This window comes from Canis lupus, chromosome 24 (assembly GCF_011100685.1).
Source record: "Canis lupus familiaris isolate Mischka breed German Shepherd chromosome 24, alternate assembly UU_Cfam_GSD_1.0, whole genome shotgun sequence".
Lineage (NCBI taxonomy): Eukaryota > Metazoa > Chordata > Mammalia > Carnivora > Canidae > Canis > Canis lupus.
Window position 1 is genome coordinate 35,679,645 of NC_049245.1, and position 12,409 is coordinate 35,692,053.

A 12,409-nucleotide genomic window follows, 5' to 3' on the forward strand; every position below is an offset into this window, starting at 1 on the left:
AAATATGTCTCTCAGTTATACTGCCTGCAATTGGAATTAGCCCTAGGAGTGTGGATCCTATTTTTAGCTATGATTAGAATTGTATTCCCTATAGCCTGATTTTGACTCATTAATCCAGTCGTCAAATATTGATGGAGTGCCTACTAAGTGCCATTGACTGTGAATATTGTGGAAACTCAAAATGAAGAAGACCCATTCTCTGCTTTGGAAAGACATGGGCTCTAGGCTTGGTAGTTTTTGTAGGTTTTTTTTTTTTTTTTAAGATTTATTTATTTATTTTACAGAGAGAGAATGACCAGAGGGAAGGGGGAGAGGGAGAGGGAGAGAGAGAATCTCAAGCAGACTTTGAGCTGACCATGGAGCCCGACTCAGCTCGCTCCCATGACCCTGAGATCATGACCAGAGCTGAGATCAAGGGTCAGACTGGGCCACCCAAGCACTCCATTTTTGTAGGTATTTTTCATGCCCATCCAGTATCTTACTGCCCATGCTGCTTCCATGCAGTGCCCTTGGGGGATGCTCACCTTTCTCTCAGGTACCCCATGTCTCTCAGGCAAACTGACCTCATGCCCAACTATAGCAGTGGGAACTGAATGTTCCAAGAAAGCTAGCATAATTCCACCCTTTTTGCCACATGATTGTTTCTGAAAAATCAGGTATAAGCCAATCACTGTATAATACTTTCCTAGATACAGGTTGACCCTGTCAGTGCAGAGTTCATATTTTCTTTGGAAGCCTCCTCTGGATGTGAAGGAATTAGTGATTTGAATCCTGGAACTGTTGGGCCATGTTGGGAAGTGAGACTGAAGAGAAGAGTGACTCACAGAAAATGAAAGATAACACGCACAGTGATCTTAATCAAGCCACTCCTCATGTCTGAACCTCTGGACTTAATTGCTTACATGAGCAATAAATCATTCGAAATAATTAAGGATGAGTTAGCACTTTTGATGTTTGCATTCAAAATTAATTTAAGTGATTTGGCTCCATGGCATCTATCTACCCATCTATCCTTTCTCCCATTGTTCACACTCTGCTTTTCCTTTGGGAAAATCACCCCTCCTGTGTTCCCAGACACAAGTGTTGGACTGAACTGATTTCATGCTCAGACACATAGGGGAGCTCATAGGTGCTTCTGTTAAGCCATTCTGGCTTTGATGATTGGTTTAGGAATAGACATATAACCCAAGCGGGGCCAGCAAAAGGATAAAAAAACTTAAGATCTATGCAGTAGATACTATGGGACCCCCCCCCCCTTTCTTTCCCTAGTTTGTGCCACATGATTAAAGAAGATCCTGTCCTGGACACCCAGGAGCTAAATTCTATTGCCACCAGACAAGAGCCCAGAACTGGCAGCAGAGGCAGTCCAAAGATGAAGCCAACATTATAGAAAGCAGGGATGAACAAGAGAAACTGAATCACTTAAGATACTGGATTAGACCTGCCCTGAAGCATGCTAGTCCTGCACTTTTTGTCATGGGCACCAACCCAAGCCAAACCAAACCACAGCAAAGCCAGACTTGGTGATGAATGAAACCAGGCGCTGGAGCTGGAGAAGCTCACATCAGTGGCATGGGTGGCAAATACACATAGGACTGTGACACTAGGACATGAACATGTTGAATGAATGGATGGATCTTTCTTTCTTTCTTTCTTTCTTTCTTTCTTTCTTTCTTTCTTTCTTTCTTTCTTTCTTTCTTTCTTCTTTTTCTTTCATAGACTCCATGCCCAGGATAGAGTCCAACATGGCTTGAACTCACAATTGTGAATTTGAGACTTGAGCTGAGATCAAGAGTCAGATGCTTAACTGACTGAGCCATGCAGGTGCCCCAATGGATCATTAATCTTAAAAAATGATGTTGGCTTTTCTGGGTCCAGATAAGATAAACAGCTTGTCCTGTCTCTCCCACTAAATCTATAGAGACTGGAAAAACTGCCTGGAGCCATGAATGGAGGACTCTGAAGAGGAAATCATTGCAGGTCAATCAGGGAAGAAGATCAGAATCTGAAGCATCACCAAACTGCTGGTGAACCAGAATTCCACTTCTGGTATCAAGAGACTCACTCCCCAAACCCAGAAAAGGGCATTAGGGTGAAGATGGAGAAAGTTCTGGGAGAAGCTCAGAGGAGCACACTAGGCTTGTTCAGGGAGTCAGTTCTGGTAAAGGGAATTTGAACACTCAGAAAGATTGTGGACGTCTCCCCCCTCACCCCCTCCCCACCCTCAGCTTCTTTTCTCCACTCTTTCATACCTCAAATTCTTAAGCAACATTATGGTGCATATGATTTAAGCAAGACTCCGAATCTCATGACATAATATACAAAATATCCAGGATAAAATCTGAAGTTGCTTGATCTATAAAGAACCAGGAAAACCTCACCACTCAGCGAAAAGACAGTTAACAGACACCAACGATGAAATAACACAGACATTGAAATTTTTGGACAAAGACCTTAAAACAGCTGTGATAAAAATCCTCCAATGCACAATTATGGACCGTGAAACACATGGCAAAGATGGAATTGAAGCCAAGAATAGGAAACATCTTTGTGACCCGTGGCTAGGAAAAGGTTTCTAGACTTGATGCCAAAAGCATAATCCTTAAAAGAAAAAAAATGAAGAAAATTGACTCTATAAAAATTGAAAGACTGTTAAATCAGGTCTGTTATTTGGGAGAAAATAGATGCAAATCCCGTATTGGGATATATATTTGCAGATCACTTATCTAGAATATGTAAAACATTCTTGAAACTCAACAAGAAAACCAAAAGCCCAGTGAAAGAATCAGCGAAGACTTGAATGGACTCTCTGTAAAGGGGATCTGCGGATGGCAAATACCCACTTGATGAAATTTTCTCCATCCTGGGGCAGCAGGGAAATGCCAGTGAAAGCCACAACGAAGTGGCCTTGCACACGTCTGAGAAAGGCTGTAGTAGAGGCCGGCAAGTGTGAGTGCAGGAGAGCTTTGTGACACCATGGAGCTCACACCTGGCTTTTGGGAATACAACGTGGTGCAGTCACTCTGGAAAACTGTTTTCCAGTTTCTTATAAAATTAAACATACACTTAGCAGATGACCTAGGGCCCCCATTCCTGGGTATTCACCCCTAGAGGAATGAAAACTTATATTCACACCAAAACCTGCACACAAATGTTTATGGCCGCTCAGTCCATAATTGCGAAAACACGAGACCATCTGAAATGACCTTTAGGGAGCAAATGGTTGACCAGTCTGGGGTTCATCCACATGAAGGGATACTACTTAACAATGAGAAGAATGAACTGTCGAGATCCGTAGCACCTTCTTTGAATCTGGAAGGCATTATGTTGAGCAAAAGAAACAGTCTCAAAAATTACATACTGTACATTTCCATTTATATGACTTCCTGAAAAAGCAGAAAAATCATATTGATAGAGAACAGCACAGGGGCTGCCAGGAGTTCTGTGTGTGTGTGTGTGTGTGTGTGTGTGGAGGGGGATAGTGACTATAAGGGAATAACAGAAGGCTGGATTTTTTTGTGGGAGAGCTGATAGTATTGTTTTGTATCCTGATTAACGAGAGGTGGTTACACAACACATGCATACATTAAATTTCACAGAAATGTACACCAAAAGTTAAATTCTACTGTATAATGTTTTTAAAATGATATTTAAAGTCATGTATACAGGGGCTCTTGGGTGGTTCAGTTGGTTAAGTGGGCTCAGGTCATGATCCCAGGGTCCTGGGATGGAGCCCCACATCAGGCTCCCTGCTCAGCGGGGAGTCTGCTTCTCCCTCTCCCCCCTGCAACTCCCCCTGCTTGTGCGCGTGCTCTCTCTTGTCAAATAAATAAATAAAAATTTTTTTAAAAGATTTTATTTATTTATTCATGAGAGAGAAAGAGAGAGTGGCAGAGGGAGAAGCAGGCTCCATGCAGGAGCCCGACATAGGACTCGATCCCAGGAATCCAGGATCGCGCCCTGGGCCAAAGCAGACGCTAAACCGCTGGGCCACACAGGGATTCCCAAATTCTTAAATAAAAAAAATAATAAAGTCACACACACCAAACTGATGTCTCTGAATGCATTAGTTGGATTTCTCTTAAAAGCAAGACTCTCCTACAGGCTCCACTCTCATCTAAGTATGGCCTGACATTCCAGAACCAAATCCCTGCAGGAGGACGGTGCCGGGAACCCCTCCTTCCAAGGTGGCATCAATGCCTATGCCTACCCATAAAAATACAGTACAGGCAAAGTCCTGGCCTTCAAGCTCAGATTTTTTTTTCTCTTCCTTCTCCCAGCCCTGAGAGCCATATGGAAATAACGTTAGAAATGTAAACTTTGAGCATGAATGGGAATTTTATTTCCAGAGATGTTTATGATTTTTTTTTTCCTCTTGGGTTGAAACCCTCATTCATATCCAAGTAAATTATTTGGGGGTGTTGATAAGAAGATAAATCTTAAAGGGTTTTCACAAAGGTCTATATTCAGAAAACTTTTCCTTCTCAGGGTTCACTTTTAATAGGGAGCTGGGGAGGGTATTGCATGGCACCTGCTTTTGCTGTGTTTTCTTTTCCTTTTTATATGCTCTCAAAGTACTTTAGATACTGGGGAATCACAAGTTCATCATGGGAAGGAAAATGGGCTTTTCCAGACAATTCCACTTCACTTTTCAAAGCACATGCAAGGATTCAACTTCGCGGCCCTGCCAAGGGAGACAGCAACAGACCGGAGGCTTTGTTTGCATTTTGTAAGAAGCATCAGTAGCAAGATAGGGGACGACTGTGGGCTATGGTTAGCTTCCAGTTTGGGAAGCTGGGACTCTTTAAGTGGCTGATGAGTGACAGTGGGCATGTTACATGGTGAGGAGGCGAGTGTTTAAGGAATTGTAGTTTTAAGGTTTTATACAAGAACTACAGTTTTTACTTTTCTACGCCCCCCCCCCCCCCCCACACACACACACTGTCCCAATTTTGATAGTTAGCAGGCTTTGGCCACAAGTGATAGGGATCCAAATTAAGTGGAATTCAAAGGATGATTGCTTTGTAAAACTGATGATCCTGTGTGTGGGAGGATTACAGGCATGGTTGGATCTGGGGGGGCTTTGTTGGTTAAAAGTTAGTTACAAAGAGGAGAAATCCACCTACTTTGTGTAAGTGTACAAAGGACTCATCGAAGGCTGCCACGAGTCTCACACGATCTCAGAGAAAAGAATCGGGTGCGGTGGCTCTGAAACCGGGAGTGACGACTGATGGCTGTGCGACGCTGCTCCAGAGCAAGCACCGCTGGCCCAGCAGCGAAGTTCTCTAAATATGTAAGGAAATCTAAAGGTGCTCAGGGGACAAACAATTAACGAACACGACAATGACAGCAGCAAGAGCAAGCTCATCTCAGTAATTTGTGGTGTGCCTGGCAGGCTTGTAAGTACGTGCAATCACATAATTTAATCCCCATGGCATCTCTTTGGAGACAGATATTCCTCAGATGAAGAACCCGAGACAGTGAGACCTAAAGTAACTTGCTCTGGTCCAGAGTGACCTTACATCCTGGCTTGCCTGGGACACCCCCAAAATAATAATTATGAGCACCATCTCCCCCTTTATTCTCAAAAGTGGTCCGATTTGGTCAATGAATTCTATGGTTATTCTACCAAGGTCACAGAACTGGGAAGAGGAGAAGTTGGGACACGACTAGCCAGTAATGGGGTCAGCTGCCATCACCAGACTCAGTCTGCCTCTCTCTCCATCTCTCAGCTCCGCCTTTCTCTGTTTGGGCTCACCACTCCCCAACCCCCTTCCAGTTGGCCGATGGTGGGGGGAGGGTCCAAGTGAGATCTTCCCACTTCCAAGGCCAATGGGAAGAGGCACCTTCCCAACCCCTCATCCTCTACCCTGCTGAGTTTCTAAAAGGCAATCACAGATTTTCAGCTCATTGACCCAGAAAGGGTTTAGGACTCCCTTCTAGAACCTGGGCTGATGCCCCTGGAAACTCAAGTGCTAAGAAGAGTGTGTGTGTGTGTGTGTGTGAGTGTGTGTGTGTGTGTGTGTGTGTGTGTGTAGGTGTCACTGAATGAAAACAGTGGTGCCATCATCCGAAGAAGCACACTAGGTGCTGTTTAGGGACAAATAGCAGATGTCCCGCATACCTGTCAGTACCTCCTGTCTACTCTGACTCTTGTATATGAGAACGTGGATGGCAAAACTAGATTCTCCGCGTGCTCTGAAACACTGTGCATTTACTGATAATTGCAGAGGCCTGATTATGCCGTGATGCAATCAGATGTTGCCATTGGAACCAAGCCAGTAAGACGGGCAGGGATAAAGGGAACAAAAGGCCCCCCCTAAGGGCCAGGTAGTGACTCTTTTAGGCTTCGCAGGGCAAATGTGGTCTTTATCACTTGTATGTGTATGTGTGTGTGTGTGTGTGTGTGTGTGTGTGCAATGTTAAAAGCCACTGTTCAAGGGCTGGGCAAAAATAGGCGGTGTGGGCTGGATTAGGCCCAGGGCACTTTTCATCAACCCCGATCCATCAGAGAAGGCGAGACACAGATGTGTGAATAGAGGGCAACAGACAGCCTTATGTCGCCTGTGCTGGCGCCAAGAGTGTGCCTGCAGAAGAGACCTCGTGGAAGGATGGCATGGAGAAGTTTCCTGGAGGTGACACTTGACCGTAGACTGGAGGGCCCCTGGAGTGGCGCCCCGTGATCCTACAACCTGGAATCCATTTATCCACTTCCTGCCGGCAGGATGGGATGCTGCTCTGGAGAACCACTTCTTCCCCCTGCTCAGCTCAGACTGCAGCCCTCCAGGACCTCATCCCCAGTCACAGGAAAGGCCCAGGAGGGAGATGGTGGCCCTGAAAGCCCACGAGACTCCCTCCTGCCAGACGGTCCTTAGGGTGCAGATCAGAGCTCCCGTCCCTGCTCCCTACCTTCCACTGGCCGCTCAGTCACAGGGACACTGAGGGCCAGCTCCCTCCACACCCTGATGGGGCTCCTGCCCACTTCACTGCCCTCCCCCACTACCCTTGTCCCCACCTCCCGTTCTTCTGTGGACACACACCCAGCAGTCCATCGCTGTGACTCTGCCTTGCTGGTCCCTCTCCCTAGAACATTCTTCTCTCCAGGATTCACAGAGCTTGTTTCATGTAAGCCTTCTCTGAAGATTGACCTCGAGGGGCCTTTCCCGACCCCCACCGTCCCTCTATCTCCTTGTCCTGTGCTACTTTTCTTCATTACTTGTTTGTCACTCCCTGACATCTTTCATGTGTTTATTTGTGAATCCACTTATCGCCACTCACCCGCATGCACCGTAAGCTCCAGGAGGGCAGCAATGTCCCTCTGTTTTGTCTCAGGTGTCCTCTGCACCTAGAAAACAATCTGGAACAAAGTGATGCTTGCAAATATTGCTGAATGAATAAGTTCATGTTGGCACTAAGACGCTCACTCTTTCCAGAAGCCTTGCATCTGAGAATAGATGAAATATGCTGCGGCCACAAGGGAAAATTGATCTGAGAACAGAGCCAAGAGATAGAAACACCAGGTCCCGACCGTGTCCTTTGAACAGCGCGGTCGACCTGCACCTGAATCCTGCTCCACGGCTGCAGGGCTCAGTTACAAAAGCTGATGCGCTGTCTTTAGGCATAAACCATTTTGCATCGGAGGTTTTGTTGCTTGAATAAAGGAGACTTTAGAGTACCATTGGGCTGGCCAGAGAAGAGAGGACAGGGAGCAAAGGACAGGAGAGGGGAGGGCATGCCGGGTGGTGAAGTGAGACAGGTGGAGGTACCCGGAGTCCAGCCTCTGACACAGTCAAGTTCTCTACGCCTGAGAGAAAACTGCTTTACAAACGCAGCAAACCAGTAGTCAAAGGAACCCAAAGGGAAGAATTGCAAAACTCAGGATAATCAATCTGGGCCTCCTGGGACATATACGCTTGCTACAAAGCTGCAAGACCACGGGTCACAGGGAAAACTCAGATGTGGGGGTCAAGGGTGCTGTGAGGTGCTCGGGTCTCCTCCTGTTGTGTGGCCTTGGGTCAGCACCCGGGCTCCCAATCTCCCGTCTAAAAAATGACAAATGCCAATCTCAACGGCTTCTAATGGGGATTAAATCAAGATGTACACATGAAAGCACCTGGCATAGAGGCCGCCCCACCCACGGCAGGTGTTCAGTACACAGTGGCAGCGGTTACCACGGCGGGTGTGGGCTGCCCTGCTTCAAACTGGCACCTGAGGGGCGCCTGGGTGGCTTAGTGGTTGACCATCTGCCTTTAGCTCAGGGCGTGATCCTGGGTCCTGAGATCGAGTCCCACATCGGGCTCCCTGCATGGAGCCTGCTCTCCCTCTGCCTGTGTCTCTGAGTCTCTGTGTCTCTCATGAATAAATAAATAAAATCTTAAAAAAAAAAAAACTGGCACCTGAGTTTGGGGAGTTGCTGAAGTGCTACCGCTGGAATCAGGGGTCAGGATCCACAACTGCTTCCCAGGACAAGCAGAGGATGCGTTTAGCCAGTCTGCGCCCCAGTCAGCAATCTCCAGCAGCAACAGTGATGATGAACGCTCAGATTTCGACACCGCGCACCGTATAGCTTTGTGCGAAAGCCCAGTGCCCAGCACTCTGCCATCCTCCTGCCCCTGGCAGTTCACAGAGTGTTCTCTCGTCCATTGTCACCGAGCCCACCAAGGACAGGGTTGACACCATGGTGGATCACACAGTGCGGAGCTACGGTCTTTCCTCTCTCTTCTCCACCCTGTGGGTGAGCCAGGGAGAGAGTCTCGGTTGGGTGCTAAGCATGCCTTACCGTCTCTCCAGGGCTTGCTAATCTCCCAAAGCTAATTAGGGATGATGTTGGGACAGAAATCCAAGTCACTGACAGCACAGCCAATGCATCTTTTAACACTTCTGTTCACATTCTTTTTATCAGATTAGCTAAGTTCTAAGAACAGTGTCATTGGAGATGAGATAAAATAGAACACACTAGTTTTTAGCAGAAGGGACACAGGAAATTTCCATGCTGGGATGAGAAGCCTAGATGGAGGGTCAAAGCCTGGCCCCCCAGGAAAGTGGGGGACGGGGGATGTGGGCTGTTAGACTATAGGAATCTGGGAGCTGGCCATCAAGAGAAGAGTGATGGGGACATGCTGAGGCCACAGTCATCTCCTCACCCCACTTTTGTGGAGAGATGTCCATACCCTTCCAGGTGTTTCTGTTCCAGTAGAAAGATGCATTGTGGGGACTCATGCCTGTCCCATCTGCATCTGAACACCTCCAAGTCTTCGGGCTGGCAGAGTCCCGTCTCCGACCACCATCCATCACAAACTGGTGCAGGATCCAGTACCAGGGCCTGTGTGCCTGGAGCTAACAGAGCCCATCTGTACAGGCTGCTTGGCACCAGGACACTCAGGCCTGAGCAGACCGCCGATGGAGGAAGGGCTGGGGCTGGCAGCCATGCATGTTTTCCCCGTTTTGCATTTCCCTATCCAGGGGCAGCAGACAGTGTGGAATGTACCTGTCCGGAGAGCTGGGAAACCTGGCGGCCCTGAGGCCTGTCCCTTCCCTTGACACATTGGAATGAGCCCCAAGGAGAAGCCTGAAGAAGAAGAAGGTGGGCATTTATCAGGGTCCTGTTCACCTCTTCCTGAGGACACGAGACTTGTTTAGCTCCTGCGGAGTCACCTTCCCATTCCATTGAGAGAAGCTTCCAGAGGCTGTGTTTTAGCCAGCTGTCCATGACGCAAGGTAGTGCTTGATTGCTCACATTCCTTCCCCCTGACGCCTTCCATCAGCAAATCCCACGGCTCTACCTCCATAATAGATCTTGCGTTGTCCACTTCTCTCTTTCTCTGCATCAAGTCCACGTTGGTCCAAACCGCCACCATTTTTAACCTGGACCACTCAGAGTCCCACAGCCTTGCCTCTCCCATTTTGCACTCTCCAGTGAATCCTCTGGATAATGCAAGAGGGACCATTTAAAAAGATTCAGCAGACCTAGTTACTCATCTGCTAATAACCTCCAGGGGGTTATTGCATATAGAATAAAACTCTACCTCCTTCTTTAGCTTTCACTCTGTTTTCCTGGACCCCATGATATGCTTGCTCACACTCCAGATGAATTTGGATGCTCTCTGATTCTTGAACACATCAAGTTTATTCCTGCCTCAGGACCTTTGCACATGTGATCCTCATTGCCTGGATAGATTTTTTCCCCTCTAGACCCATAAAGTGTTGCCTTTGTGTCATTTTTCTTTCAAAGTTCCCTCTCTGCGTGATTTGTTTCACTGGGCACTAGAACTTCATAAACTTTTCTCCCAACATCAAAGCTCCTTTCCAGCTGTCAATTCCTCATGTTCTTGCCTGAGGGCTGTGCTTACTCTGGCCTTGATGGCTGCTGATGGTTTGGCCTGGTAGAGACAACCCCACATCAAGAACTTGTCGGAGATCCTTGAACAGAGAGGTTCAAGCTCCAACTCTGCTACTTACTTGGTTTGTGGTCATGCCTCATTTTCTTAATCTATAGAATATTGATTTTTTTTCCCTCCCAGGGTTCCGGGGGAGGACACATGGGCTAACAGAGGTGAAATGTTTTATAAACTGAAAACTCCTTTGCAAGGAGTTTATTAATTAGCGCTCAACACATAGTTATTAAATAGTGACTGCATGCCGGACAGGCCTAGACTAGGAACCCAAGGGGCGTATGTGTGCCTGCCTTTGAGTACTGGGGGGAGTGCATGCAGTGCTTCATTCAGCTCACGGAGGCAGGCCAGACACAGCCTGGGTTTGAACCTGGCACCTGGCGCTCAACAGCGTGATGACTTTGGGAAAATGACTTGATGTCTTTTATGTCAGTTTCATGCTTTAGAAAATGGGTTTCACAACACCTTCTAGAGTCGTTGTGAGGATCAAACAGGTTAATCTAGATAAAAGCCCTTTAGAGGGTACTCCACAGATAGCAGGGATGAAGTCATCGTTAGTTATCAGAAGGGAAGGCCAACTGATAAGCCTTACTCCCCACTCTTTACTCCCTGTCTACTCCTTTCCCATTCAAATTCTGCCCAGGGCTCCAGGCTTGGGTCAATCCCCAACTCACTACAAACTAGACGCCTCCCACCCCCAAGCCTCCTCGTCCCCAGTGTGAGTCTGAAACGGCAGTGTCTGCTTTCCCATCCGTCTTCCTTGTAAATATTTGAGTTGTCTGCCCCAGCCTCACCATATGTCCCGGGTCACAGAAAATTGCCAATAAATGCATCAGACAAAGGACTTTATTGTGAAAAGGCGGCTTTCTTCATGGAGGTTCTCTGTGGGGTTAGAGCACACCTGCTCCATGGCAGGGTTAACAAGTAATGTTTGATGAGTGTTTTCAAGATGTTTTCTTATATTTCAGGAGCAAAGCTGAAGGAGGGATGGAAATCCCTACCAGGACCCCATGGGCATGGGAGCTCCAGCTCAGACTCGCCAGCTACTGAAATGGAGACAAAGAACGGAAGAGGCCAGGGAGGTGGATGGTGCCAAGAGGGGGAGAAGATTGTGGCAGGGATGAAGGGCAGGGAGTGAGGGGAGGGGTGAGGGAGGCGCTGACTGGTGCCCCACCTCTGACAGGGGCCTTACACTTTATTTTATTCCATTCCCAAAATAAGCCCTCCGAAGTGAGAATTATAAATGGATTAAAATTGATGGCGCCATGGAGACAAGAGCTTTGCTTTTTCATTTTATTTTGTTTGATTAGTTTACTTTATTGGTCATTGTGGTTTCTACAGCACATAGAACAATACCTGGCATGTAGTAGATGCCCAAGAAATATTTGCTGGATGGATGATTAAAGAATGAATGAAGTGAGTAACGAAGGCACCAAGACTCAAATACACTCGCCTCCAAAGGATTTACACAAATGGCCGATATGCACAGGAAAAGATGCTCAACATCACTTACCACTCGGGAAATGCAAACCAAGACCACAGTGAAATACCACCTCCCACCTACCGGGATGGCGGCTATTAACAAAAAACAAAATCCAGAAAAGAACAAGTGTTGACGAAAATGTGGAGAAATGGGAACCCGTGTGTATTACTGGCAGAAAAGAAAAGGGGTGCAGCCGTGGTGGAAAACAGAATGTTTTGAAGGATGGAGGTTCTTAAAAAAAAAAAAAAACAGATTGTTATGTGACCCAATTATCCCATTTCTGGGTATATATCCCCAAAGAATTGAAAATAGGGACAAGAACAGGTATTTGTATGCACAGGATCATAGCAGCTTTATTCACAATGGCCAAAAGGTGGAAGTAACAAGTGGCAATCGGCAGGTGAATGAATAAACAAAATGTGGTCTATCCGTAGAATGGAATATTATTCTGTCCTAAAAAAGCAGAGGGGAGGGATTCTGACCCAGGCTACAGCATGGAGGAACCTTGAGGATGTGATGCTAAATGAAATAAGCC